Source organism: Dama dama, chromosome 14 (genome assembly GCF_033118175.1).
Source record: "Dama dama isolate Ldn47 chromosome 14, ASM3311817v1, whole genome shotgun sequence".
Taxonomy (NCBI): Eukaryota; Metazoa; Chordata; class Mammalia; order Artiodactyla; family Cervidae; genus Dama; species Dama dama.
Genome location: NC_083694.1, coordinates 16,692,031 through 16,705,733, shown reverse-complemented (window position 1 = coordinate 16,705,733; position 13,703 = coordinate 16,692,031). Strand labels below are relative to the sequence as shown.

The 13,703-nt window shown below is 38.4% G+C and overlaps 1 non-coding gene across 1 annotated transcript; it reads right to left on the bottom strand.

Annotated features, from left to right (window-relative positions):
* Positions 1 to 382: 382 nt before the first annotated feature.
* LOC133069712 (U6 spliceosomal RNA) lies at positions 383 to 489 on the bottom strand. Its single transcript, XR_009695943.1, has one exon. It is a non-coding gene; the product is annotated as a U6 spliceosomal RNA (small nuclear RNA).
* Positions 490 to 13,703: the final 13,214 nt, after the last annotated feature.

Here is a 13,703-nt window from a genome sequence, read left to right as displayed (position 1 = left end):
TGTAGTTATCTAATTTTCCCAGGACCATGTATTGAGACTGTCTTTTCTCTATTGTCTATCCTTGACTCCTTTGTTAAGGTTAGGTGACCACAGGTGCGTGGGTTTGTTTCTGGACTTTCTATCCTGTTGCATTGATATATCTTTATAGTTTTGTGCCATTACCATGCAGTTTTGATTACTGTAGCTTTGTAATATAGTCTGAACCAGGGAGCCTGATTCCTGCAGCCCTTTTTCTTTCTCAAAATTGCTCTGGCTATTCTTGGTCATCTGTGTTTTTGTACCAATTGTAAAAAAGGTCTAATTCTGTGAGAAATGCCACTGGTAATTTGATAGGGATTTCTTTGAATGCGTAAATTGCTTTGAATAGTATAACCATTTTCAGAAAAGTATGGAACATGTCATGCAGTTGCATGTTATCCTTGCACAGGGGCTATACTAATCTTCTCTGTACCATTTCAGTTTTAGTACATTTGCTGCTGAAGGGGGTATTTGATCTTCATTTTAATTGTGTACATTTTCTCCCAGAATTTAAGGCACTGAATATTTTACTTACCATATTCATGTCTATTGATGCAATTAAAAGGTGAAATAAAAGAAATTCTGATGATAAATTTAAACTGTTTTCATTATTGAAATTTTTTTCCTTGCAGAGAAAACAGCATCTTACCTTTTACTAAAAAGTTTCTTTAAAGGTAGTGTTACTTCCTGGTTAATCCTGATTGCCCCATAGCTTCAAGCATTCCCAGTGAAACTTTTCTCACTGAAATCATTACCGATTCCAGTTCTTCATTTATTTTAATAGCTCGTGTTTAAATTCTATTTCTATTTCTCCCTTGAAAATTCCCTCTTTTTTTGCTTCAATGACACTGCTTTTACTTAAAGTTTTCCTTCAACTGCTTCTACTTTGCAACATTTGAAGATATTCATTGATTGGACCTTCAAGTGATGGTGTTCCATCCACAGCCTCTGTTCTTAGAATGCTTTTCTTCTTACACACTTCTCAGATATCTCATCTGCTTTCATGAGTTGAAATTTTCTTTAGTAATGAGAGACTAGTCTTTTCTGTAATAATCTAGCTTCCTGTATCTCTGTGTCTTAACTCAATAAAGGTTAAGCAAACTGGTTGGCTAGGATACAGCACTCATTATGGTCAATCAAATGAACTGGTAAATTACGCAATCTCTAAGAACAACTTTTCAGACATGACATACATCAGTGCTTATCACATTTTCTTATCATGGCCTTGCTTTACAACAATGAGAGAGTGAAGTAAATGCTACCTGAAAAGACTGGAATTTCTGTGAATAGTTCTAATCATATCATGGCCTCTGACCTCAATCTCCAGCTCAGATCTTTAGACTTGTGTATTTCTCTGTCTTTTGGAAACCTGTATTTATACTTTTTAAAATGAATCTGAAACATATATCTAATAGAACTCTTATTTTTTCATTCACATTAGAATATCCTCCTTTTATTTCCTGTCTCGGTGAATGGCATTGATACCTATCTAGTTGTTTTAGCTGGAAACCTAGCAAACCATGCTAGATATTGCCTAATCTACCTAAAATTAACTTTCACAAAGTCCTTTACTTTCACATACTTTTTACATAAAATACAACTTAAAAGTCATTACCACAGTAAACAAGGCCTTTCATTACTTTGCTTTTGTTATCTTAGAAAAATTAAGATACACCACTATATAGTTCATAATTTCTGCTGTTGTCAAACTGAGCTTTGTTTTCTCTCTCATTTCTGAAAATTTGTCATGTTATGTTTTTGCCTTTGGCATGAAGATCTAGAACTGTCTCAGCACTATCTTGAACTAACTAATTCCTGTTGGCCTTTCCAGGCTCAATATATGCTTTTCTCTGTGTTAAATCTTCCCTGACCTCAAATCCCACTGAATCTAGTGCCTCCACTGCACACTCAGCTCACCTCCTCTCTAAAAGTTTACTCACTTACGTAGTAATTTGTTAATCACAGATATTTATTGAATACCTACCATAGAAATGGTCCTTTTTTTCCTCAGAGGAAAATAGGCAGAATGACTTAGGGCTAGAGAAGAGAACACTCAATAAATCAATTAAATAGGTAATATAATTATATGCCAGGGTACAAACTTGAAGGAAATAAAGAATTTTGTGATCAAGAGTAGCTATGGATTTTCCAGTAGTCATGTACAAATATGAGAATTGAACCATAAAGAAGGCTGAGTGCTGAGAAATTGATGCTTTCAAACTGTGGTGCTGGAGAAGACTCTTGAGAGTCCCTTGGACAGCAAGGAGATCAAGCCAGTTAATCTTAAAGGAAATCAACCCTGAATATTCATTGGAAGGACTGTTGCTGAAGCTTAATCTCCAGTACTTTGGCCCCCTGATGCGAAGAGCTGACTCATTGGGAAGGGCCTTAATGCTGGGAAAGGCTGAAAGGAGAAGACGGCTGCAGAGAATGAGATGGTTAGATAGCATCACCAACTCAATGGACATGTATTTGAACAAATTCTGGGAGACGGTAGAGGACAGAAGAGCCTGGCGTGCCACAGTGTATGGGGTTGCAAAGAGTTGGATGCTACTTAGCGACTGAACAACAACAACAAAATGATCAATAAGCAACTTCTCTGAGGAGCCAATAGTTGAACTACCCATAACAGACAGAACTAGCTTTATAAAAAGTGATACAGCCCAAGGTTATAAGGCATGAGTCGTCTTGTTATGTTCAAGGAACAAAATGGAGACCAGTGTGCCTCCATGAGTGAGTAACAAAGCAAATGGCCTGAGATTACCCTGATCAGCATAGCAATATTCTGTTGGGCCTTGTTGGTCAAAGTGGGCTTTACTTGAGAGTAGTGTAAGCCCTTTGAAGGCATGAAATTGCAAGAAGGCTTGGTGAAGGGAGGGGAGGAACAGAATGAAATATTCTGATTTAGTAATTTTGAAAAATTTACTACAACTTTTTTATAGCAAGCTGAGAGGTCCCTAGGAAATTGATTGTGGTGATCTTGGGAGGAATAAAAGATCATATTTTTAGTGCATATCATTGTATGTCAGAATGGAGCACGTCATAATGTTCTAAAACTTTCTGTTATTCTGTTAAATCTGTGCTGTGAACTTCATGTGGACAGAATGTTAGTGTCCCAAAGATATAGTACAGTGACTGTGGATAAAAATCTCTTAATAAATATTTGTTAAATGAGTTAGTATATTAAAGATGAGGGAAAGACCAAGAAGGAGTGAAAAAAAAGTTGATATATCTGTGTTTTTATAATATATTGTTTTTCATATAAAATTATATATTAATTATAAAGGAAAGATAATTTGGAAGAACTGTTAATTTACTTTTCAGAGACAGAGAAAGACAACCTTAAAATTTGCCTATGAAGTGGTCCTTGGATAGCTTTGGAATCTTTTTGTTCTGGGAGGGATTGTGAATAAGACAGAGTAGAAGGGCTTGCATACATAAAAAAAACTTACAGTAGACTTACTTTCCCCAAGTAAATAGTCACTTTTTGTACATAGAGCAACTCATGGGTTTGTAAGCAACTTTTTTAAGAAAAAATTAAACTATAAACTATAGTTGATTTACAATATTATGTTTGTTTCAGGTATATAGCATAGTGATTTAGTGTTTTTATAAATCATACTCTATTTAAAGTTGTTATAAAATATTGGCTATATATCCCCATGCTGTATAACAGATCTTTGCATTTTATTTTGTAAGTAAGTAGTTTGTATCTTTTAGTTCCTACACCTATCTTGCCCATCCCCCTTCTTCTCCCCTTGGTAATCACTAGTTCTCTGTATTTGTGAGAGAACTTTTTTGTTTTGTTACATTCATTCATTTTATTTTGATCAGATTCCACATAAGTGATAACATATGGTATTTGTCTTTTTCTATTTGACTTATTCCCCTAAGCATAATACCTTCCTGATTCATCTATGTTGTTCTAATGGCAAATTTTCAAAGCAACTTTTTTTTCTGTTTTTTTTATTCTTTGTTTCTTGTCTTCTTTTTCCTTTTAAAGTCTATCCACTACTAGGCATTTCTCTCAAAATGACTTAGTTGGTCATTTATATGAGCTTAGAGCTGGGTGGTTTGTTTGAGATAAGATCAGAAGATTGGAATCAAAGCAAAGTTACTCTTTAAAGATGAGTGTGGACTGAAAATGAAGAGGTTCAGTGGAAGAAATCAGTTTAATTAGGAAAGCGCATCAGAATGTTTGGTGAGTGGATACACTGAATGGAGAAAATCCCAAACCTACATGTAAGAAATCTGACTGTTTGCTCCTTGAAGGTGTTGAGCGTATCTGGATTATTGCATCTCTGACAGTTTGTGGTTTATTCACAAGCAGTAAAAAATATTTGTTGAATTAGATTTGGAGATGAGAAAGGTCTATGAGGGTGCTTGGCCTGATTTGATGTCAGTTTTAACAAAATGACAGTAACCTCAGAAGTAAAAAGAAGTTGTAGTTATAGTCTGTTTGAAAGGAAAAGTAATACAGAGACAGGGTAAAGCTTAGAGTTTTTGCACTGCTGCTAAAAATTAGAAAAGTGAAGTAGGAAATGATAAGATGAAAAATGTAATGGAGTAGACATTAAAGGAAATAAAAGATAAAGGCATTTTCAAGCCCGTGAACATAAACTATGGACAGTTAAGGGTGAATATCAGTATGTGAAAAGAGAATAAACAGTTAATTGTTGAAAAGAGTTAGAATCATTTTTAGAATATGTTTACCCTCTAAATTTGATATACAGTGTTACTTAAATATTCTACATGCTTAGTAAAAAGAAAAATACATGGGTTTTTGACATTTTGTATAGTTATGAGCATTTTGGAGATACAAGCATGACCTTTTTGTAGCACTTTTCTTTATAGATTGTGATTTTTTTTTAAAACAAATTGATGGTTTGTGGCTACCCTGTAGTCATCAAGTCTGTCAGCACCATTTTCCAACAGTATTTGTTCAATTCCTTTGTCTATGTCAAATTTGGTAATTCTTACAATATTTCAAAGTTTTTAATTATTGTATTTCTTATGGTGATTTGCAGTCAGTGATCTTTTCTGTAACTATTGTCTTTGCTTTGGGGTGCCACGAACCATGTTCACATGAGTCTGCAAACTTAGTTGATGAATATTGTGGTTTGTGACTGCTAATGGACCAGCCATTCCCCTCATCTCTCTTTCTCTCCTTGAACCTCTGTATTTCCTGAGATACAAAATTAGGCAAATTAATAACCCTACAATGGCCTCTAAATGTCCAAGTTATGGAAGAGTCTTATGTCTCTCACTTAAAAAAGCTAGAACTGATTAAGCTTACTGAGGAGGGCATGTAGTAAAGGGAGATGAGCCTTTTGTGGCAAACAGTTACCCGTGTTATTAATGCAGAGGAAAAGTGCTACTTCAGTGAACACACGAATGATAAGAAAGAGAACGACCTTATTGCTGATACAGAGGAAGTTTGAGTGGTCTGGACAGAAGATCAAACCAGCCACCACATTCTCTTGCTGCTGCTGCTAAGTTGCTTCTTTCGTGTCCGACTCTTTGTGGCCCCATGGACTGTAACCTCCCAGGCTCCTCTGTCCATGGGATTCTCCAGGCAAGAATACTGGAGTGGGTTGCCATGCCCTCCTCCAGGGGATCTTCCTGACCCAGGGATGGAACCTATGTCTCTTTTGTCTCCTGCATTGGCAGGTGGGTTCTTTACCACTACTGCTACCTGGGAAGCCCCACGTTCTCGTAGGCAAAGCCTAATCCAGAGCAAGGCCCTCACTCTCTTCAGTTCTATAGGCTGAGAGAGGAGAGGAAGCAGCAGAAGAAAAATGGGAAGCTAACTGACTTTGGTTCATGAGTTTTAAGGAAAGAACTCGACTCCATAACAAATGCAAGGTAAAGCAGCAAGTGCTGGTGTAGAAGCTACAGCAAGTCACCCAGAAGATCTAGCTCAGATCATTAATGGAGGTGGCTACACTAAACAACGGTTTTTCATTATATTGGAAGAAGCTTCATCCAGGGCTTTAATAAGCTAAAAAGAAGTTGGTGCCTGGCTTGAAAATTTAAAAGGATGGACTGACTTTCTTGTTAGGCACTAATGCAGCTGGTGACTTGAAGTTGAAATCAGTGCTCATTTACCATTCCCCCAAATCAGGGTCCTTATGAATTACACTGAATCCACTCTGCTCTGTCAATGGAACAACACAGCATGGATCACAGCACATCTGTTTGCAACATGGTTTTTCTGAGTATTTTAAGCACACAGTTGAAACCTATTGCTCAGAAGAGATTCCTTTCAGAAACGGCTGCTCAGTGACAATGTACCTGGTTGCACAATGGACAAGAGTCATGTTTGTTTTTATGCCTACTAAATGCAGTACCCAATCTGCGGCTCATGAATCAAAGGATCATTTCAACTTTCAGGCCTTATCACTTGAGAAATACATTTTGTAAAGCTACATCTTCCAAATATGGCGATTCCTCTGAATCTGGGCAAAGTAAACAAAACCCTGCAAAGGTAGGACATAGGAAAAGGTAAAAACATCAACTTTAATAGGAGATTAGAAGAAGTTTATTCCAAAATTGATGGACGACTTGAAGGGCTTCAGGATGTTAGTGGAGGAAGTAATTTCATCTGTGGTAGGAAGAGTGAGAGCAGAGTCTGAAGAAGAAGTGATTAAATCACTGCAATCTCATGATCCAACCTTAACAGAAGAGTAATTGCTTCTTGTGGATGAGCCAAGAAAGTGATTTCTTCAGATGGAAGCTACTCCTCATGAAGATGCAGGAAGATTGTTGAAGATAACAACAAAGGATTTAGAACATTATGTCAACTTAGTTGATAAAAACAATGGCAGGGTTTGAGTGGACGGACTCTAATTTTGAGGGAGGTTTACTGTGGGTAATATATGCTATCCAACAGCACTGCATGCTACAGAGAAGTCGTTTGTGAAAGGGAGTCAATGGATGTGGCAAACTTCATTGTTGTCTTATTTTAAGAAACTGTTGTAGCCATGGCAGCCTTCAGCCATCACCACTCTGATCACTCAGCAGCCATCAAAATTGAGCCAAGAGCCTCCACCAGCAAAAAAGATTATGGCTTGCTGAAGAAGGCTTAGATGGTTAACAGTTTTTAGCAATAAGATGTTTTTTAATGAAGGTATTTAAATTGGTATTTTTAAGACAATGGTGTTGCATGACTAATAAATGATAGTATAGTATAAATAGAACTTTTATATGTACTAAGCAACCAGGAAATTCTTGCAGTGGTCTGTAACCCAACCAACAATATCTTCAAGGTCTGTCTGAAGTTAAAAAAAATCCAGGAGCCAAATGATACAATTCCTCATTCAGTGATTTTCAAAGGAATTATTTGACTTCATGTCTATTGAAGTTTTATAAAATGCAACAGAGTTATTTTTAACTAGTGTTACTAGTATTCACTATTGATTTTCCAGGGAGCAAGTGTCTATTGCAAAAAAATCAGCAGAAGTATTTGAACTAAGCATTTAGCAAGCAAGATGATGATTTTTTTTTTTTTCCCTCAGAAGGCAACTGAAAGATAAAGGGTCCAATTCATTATAGAGAGCTTGCACAAAGAATTCAAATCACATACCTTTTCAGTGAAAGAATTATCTTATCCATTGTGGGCTTTATTTCTTAATTAAAGGAAAACAATATAATTCAAGTAATTATCATCATTTCTTAACATTTGTTTAAAGGACAAGTCACTTAAGAATCTAATTTATTGGGAGAGACCCCTTGGTGGTGTTTGTGTAAATATGCAAGAAGAATAAAGGTCCTTAGAATAATAGCTCCCTCTCCCTCTCACATTCATTCCCTGGCTTTTTCTCTGTGAAATAAATACTTCAGTAATTTGACTAGTACATTAAAATTTCTGATTATTTCCTTAGGGACTGAACCGAAGTTTATCTTATATTACATATGAATGAATGTTAATTTTGAAATAGTATTTTAAATGTTCTTATGTATATAAATATGTACTTATTTGGTGAGTGTGAAAGTGTAAGCACATCACTTTTGTTCTCCTCATCCACAGGCAACTGTTCTTGACATTCACATAATTTTCTAAGTATCCACCTATATATTTACACATAAATGTGAATGCTCTTGATTAAACAATGTTGTATCTGCTTTTTCATTAAGTAGTTTCTCATATAGACAATTGTTATTTAACAATCTTTGAAAACATAGTTTTAAGGCTGCAATACAGTTTGATCATGAACTACGTAACTCTGCCTCCACTGTGGAACGTTTCATTTCTATATTTTCATTGTATAAATAGTTCTAATCAGATAGCTTTATATATGTACTCCTTGATCTTCTCTATTAGACAAGACTCATTCTTTTATTTGTAAATGCCATAGAAAAGCCCAGACTAGTTTCACTGGAAACCCAAAGCAAGAATCATGTGTTAGAAGGACAGCGTGACAGTTTGTTGGGTCACAGACTCCAAACAGTTGTCGAAAATGGCAGGGCTGGCATGAGGACTCCAGAATGTTTAGAGCTCTTGACTCAAAAAAATACATTAATCCTCTGAGTTTCTTATTCTTCATAAAGTTGTGTATTAACTTTTCATTCTCTGATCTCTTGGAGTAATTGAATACAGATGTTGCATCTGCTGCCCCCTTATTATCTTTAATCACTGTAAGAAGCTCACACAACCTTGTCTCACTCTGACTCCAGACACAAAAATTCAGGGAGGGTGCTCTTTGAGTCTGCTTGGGCCTGATGCTCATGCCTGAACCACCCACATCTGGAGGGCAGCTTGGAGGGCAGCAGGGTGCTCTGAATAAGCCAGCTTGAGCCAGGTGTCTACCTGTGAATTGAATTGTATTACAGCATCATTGCTTTTGCTTAAGCTAAGTCTGTATTGGAGACATAGATCATTTGGAAGGACCCTGTGATGGGCGAGTTATACCACGAGAGGAATCCCCACCGTTTTGCTATTAGAAACCAGATCCTTCTATTAGGGCAAGACATGGCTGTGAAACCATGGATGTTATGATTTTTAAATTTGTTGGGTCCAAATTAATTGCCTGGGGAAAGAAGAATGTGGGTGAGATATTTTCACTGTTGAAATTAGACTTTCTGATAAGCTCAGATGTGAAACTTAAAACTTAAAATATTACCAGAGAAGTCAAGAACATAGTGTCTGAAGTGCAGCTGAAAACAGCTGCAATAAACTGTTGAAATGGTGGTAGTTTGAGTGGTAAAGATGGAGCCCCTCATCCAATCTAGTCCTGGAAAGTGCAACATATACAGAAGGACATCTGTTTCTCTACATTTCCTGGGATGTGGCCTTTAACTTGAATGAAACCAAATGTTTTCTAAACCAAGGACTTTTCCCTGCTAACTAGATTTTAGTAACATAGTACATCAACTTTTCTTCACTGTGTCCAACCAACCAACTAAAACCTATATATAACAACATATTTGGGTTAAGCAGATATATCTATACTGCCTATGAAGTTAGGGATACATTCTTTTTTTTTTAAATTAAAAAATCTTTTTGACCATACTGCATGGCATGTGAGATCTTTGTTCCCTTACTAGGAATTGAACCTGCTCCCCCTGCATGGAAGTGCAGAAGCTTAACTACTGGACGCCAAGGGAAGTCCCAGGGACACATACTTTATACCTAACCTTGCCCGCCCATCTTCAGATGTACCCTATGCACTCTGAAACTAGTACATCTTAATAAACACTCACTTGTTTTTTTGTCTTTTCAAAGAAACTTTATACTACAATATTGTAAGCGTGCTAAGTTGCTTCAGTAACGTCCGCCTTTTTGCAACCCTATGGATCGTAGCCTACCAGGCTCCTCTGTCCATGGGATTCTCCAGACAAGAATACTGGAGTGGGTGGCCATTTCCTTCTCCAGGGGATCTTCCTGACCCAGGGATCAAACCTTGGTCTCCTGTAATGCATGCAGATTCTTCACCATCTGAGCCACCAGAGAAGCCCACTTATAGGCATCCTACATACAAATCTCACCAACTTTTAAAAAGTTCTTAATTATTTATTTTTTTCTTATTTTATTTATGGTAAAAACACTGCATCCATAATTATTTGGAAGAGTCCTCTTGGAGAAACTCTGGTTAACTGTGTGTGTCAACTTGATTGGGGCACAGAATGCCCAGATATTTGGTCAACTAATATTCTGGATATTTCAATGAGAGGGTTTGAATTTAACATTGAAATCAACAGACTGAGTAAAGCAGATTGCTCTCCCTAAGTGAGCCTTGTCCAGTCAGTTGAAAACATGAGTAGATCAAAAGGTTGACCATCCACCTGACTAAGAGGAAGTTCCTCCTGCCTGATTGACTTCACATTGTGACATGGGATTTTTTTCTGCTTTTGGATATACTGCCAAATTGAAATTTCGACTCTTACTGGATATTAAACTTGCCAGCCTTTGGAATGGAGTTACATCATAAGCTTTCTTGGTTCTCAGGTTTCGACTGGTGCTACCCATTGGCTCTCTTTGGGTTCTGTCTCTCTATGTCTGGAAAACATAAGACAAATTTACTGAGAATGGTTTTAGAGGAACAGAATTTTGAGGTGAATTTTATGCATTGGTGCTGGTGTCTCTGGAATTGGCTCTATCGTCTGGGGAACTTTTGCAGAAACGAATACCTGTGGCCAGTGATTTTTCATGTAAGTGAATATTGAAACACTCCCACTCTGGCCAATAACATTTGGGTATCAAAAGATATAGTAATACATCTCTGGTTAATAATGTGTTAATATGCTTAGAATTAAAGTTGCAAATGACTCTGGTTCTAGTAGTAAATGTAGCTCTGATGTGATTTGGTCATAGAGATATGGAAAATACCTTCATTAACATTTTCTTAATTGGCCTCTTAGAAGAAGCATGAATCTGGATGTCTGTATTTAGGATACTTTTGAACATTTTTCTCAGTAAATTTAATGAGACTGGCCAGTTTCTCCTAATGTGGCTAGAAAAGTGTTGAAAGAAAAGGATGAGCTCAGGGGTTTGAATCCCCAGTTCAAGTGCTGTATAAATGACCTAAAGCTTCTCTGGGTACCCTAGAGGAGACCCTTATTTCTTATAACCTTAAAGCTGAGATTTCAAAAAAAAAAAAAAAAAAATCGAATAAAAACTTTGCATTCTATCAGTGGCTAAATGCAGTTTGAACTCCCGCCTCCCAGGGAGTTCCCAGGAATTGCAGACTGAGGGCTTGAATGGGACAGAGTGGGATCCTGAAAGTTGGAATGGGGACATGTAGGAAGACCCTGATGAAACCGAGACATCAAGCCCCTGAATTCTGATGAATCTTCTTTGCCAGTGGAAGAGATCTCTTCACCCCCATCTGAAGGGATGAACTAGTCTGCATTGCCTAAGTATACTGTATTGGTCTCTCATGAGGCAGTTGCCATGCAAGAAATGGGACCCACACCCATCACCCACCTCTGCTTCTACACCTGTAACTAGACTCCAGTCCCAGTAGGTCTGGTGAAGTTTATGGAGTGTGAACCATAGGAGATGTGCTACACTCTAAGAGACCTACTCGAGTTTTCTAATTTATACAGACAGAAGGCTAGGGACCTATGTGGGGGTAGATATCAAAAGTATGGGGTAAAGGAGGGAGGAGAGTAGAGTTGAGTCAGGTTGAATTTACTGATACAGACTCCCTGAGCAAGGATTCTGTGTTTCGTGGGGCCGATCAGAGTGTTACTGAGGACTGTGACAGTTTCTTTGGTTGACTGACTAAAGCAGGTATTGCAAGGTGAACCATAGTGGACAAGCCGAAAGTGCCCAGCCAACCTTGGTTTAGTGAAGAGGAAGGGATGTAAATACTTAGGGAAACAGGAATGTTAGAGGGCGTTTGTCATTTAAGACCTATTTACCCATACAGAGAGTGTCCAAAAGATAGAACTTTCACCATGATGATGAGAAATAAATTTGTGATGGGAGCCCAGCATCTGGGAAGAGCTCCATGATTGTTCTCTGTAACCAGATCTCACAGTGGGGGCTGTAGTCTCTGATTTGGGAAACCTCAGTGACACTGGAATAATTAGATCCTGGCTAACAGGGGCCAGCTGGTGGCCAAAGGCCACGACAGGCAAGGTGGGTGTGGCTATGGTCATGACCTACAGTAACAAGGCAGCAGTCAGAATAGCCTGACTCCTGCAGACCTATGGCCTGGTGACTTCCTCATGGTACTCCATGAAGTGAAATAGATACGAAGCCTATTACCTCCTCACTTGATTGGTAGAACCAGAAATAGTTTAGGCCAAGTGAACAAAAGTCTAATGGAAGCAAAAAAAAAAAAGAAAAAGCAGAGTCATGGCCCCTCAATCAGTCTCAGACTTGAGCCAGTTTACAGACCTCAAACCCCTTAAATGAAGACGGGGAAGGAAAAGGTCCTTAAAGAAGGACCCCTAGAATGCAAACTAGTACAGCCACTATGGAGAACAGTGTGGAGATTCTTTAAAAAAACTGGAAATAGAACTGCCATCAGTTCAGTTCAGTTCAGTTGCTCAGTCATGTCCATCTCTTTGCGACCCCATGAATCGCAGCATGCCAGGCCTCCCTGTCCATCACCAACTCCCAGAGTTTACTCAAACTCATGTCCATCGAGTCAGTGATGCCATCCAGCCATCTCATCCTCTGTAGCCCCCTTCTCCTCCTGCCCCCAATCCCTCCCAGCATCAGGGTCTTTTCCAATGAGTCAACTCTTCGCATGAGGTGGCCAAAGTATTGGAGTTTCAGCTTCAGCATCAGTCCTTCCAGTGAACACCCAGGACTGATCTCCTTTAGGATGGACTGATTGGATCTCCTTGCAGTCCAAGGGACTCTCAAGAGTCTTCTCCAACACCACACTTCAAAAGCATCAATTTTTCGGTGCTCAGCTTTCTTCAGAGTCCAACTCTCACATCCATACATGACCACTGGAAAAACCATAGCCTTGACTAGACAGACCTTTGTTGACAAAGTAATGTCTCTGCTTTTTAATATGCTGTCTAGGTTGGTCATAACTTTCCTTCCAAGGAGTAAGTGTCTTTTAATTACATGGCTGCAGTCACCATCTGCAGTGATTTTGGAGCCCGAAAAAATAAAGTCTGACACTGTTTTCACTACAGCAGTGATACAGTGATACAGTGGGATACAGTGTACCCCACTGCTGGGCATACACACTGAAGAAACCAGAATTGAAACAGACATGTGCACCCCAGTGTTCATCGCAGCACTGTTTACAATAGCCAGGACATGGAAGCAACCTAGACGTCCATCAGCAGACGAATGGATAAGAGAGCTGTGGTACATATACACAATGGAATATTACTTAGCTATTAAAAAGAATGAATTTGAATCAGTTCTAATGAGGTAGATGAAACTGGAGCCAATTATACAGAGGGAAGTAAGTCAGAAAGAAAAACACCAATACAGTATATTAATGCATATATATGGAATTTAGAAAGATGGTAGCGATGACCCTATATGTGAGACAGCAAAAGAGACACAGATGTAAAGAACAGACTTTTGGACTCTGTGGGAGAAGGCGAGGGTGGGATGATTTGAGAGAATAGCATTATCATATGTGAAACAGATCACCAGTCCAGGTTTAATGCATCAGAAAGAGTGCTCAGGGGTGCACCCTGGTGCACTGGGATGACCCAGAGGGATGGAATGGGGAGGGAGGTGGGAGGGGGGTTCAGGATGGGGA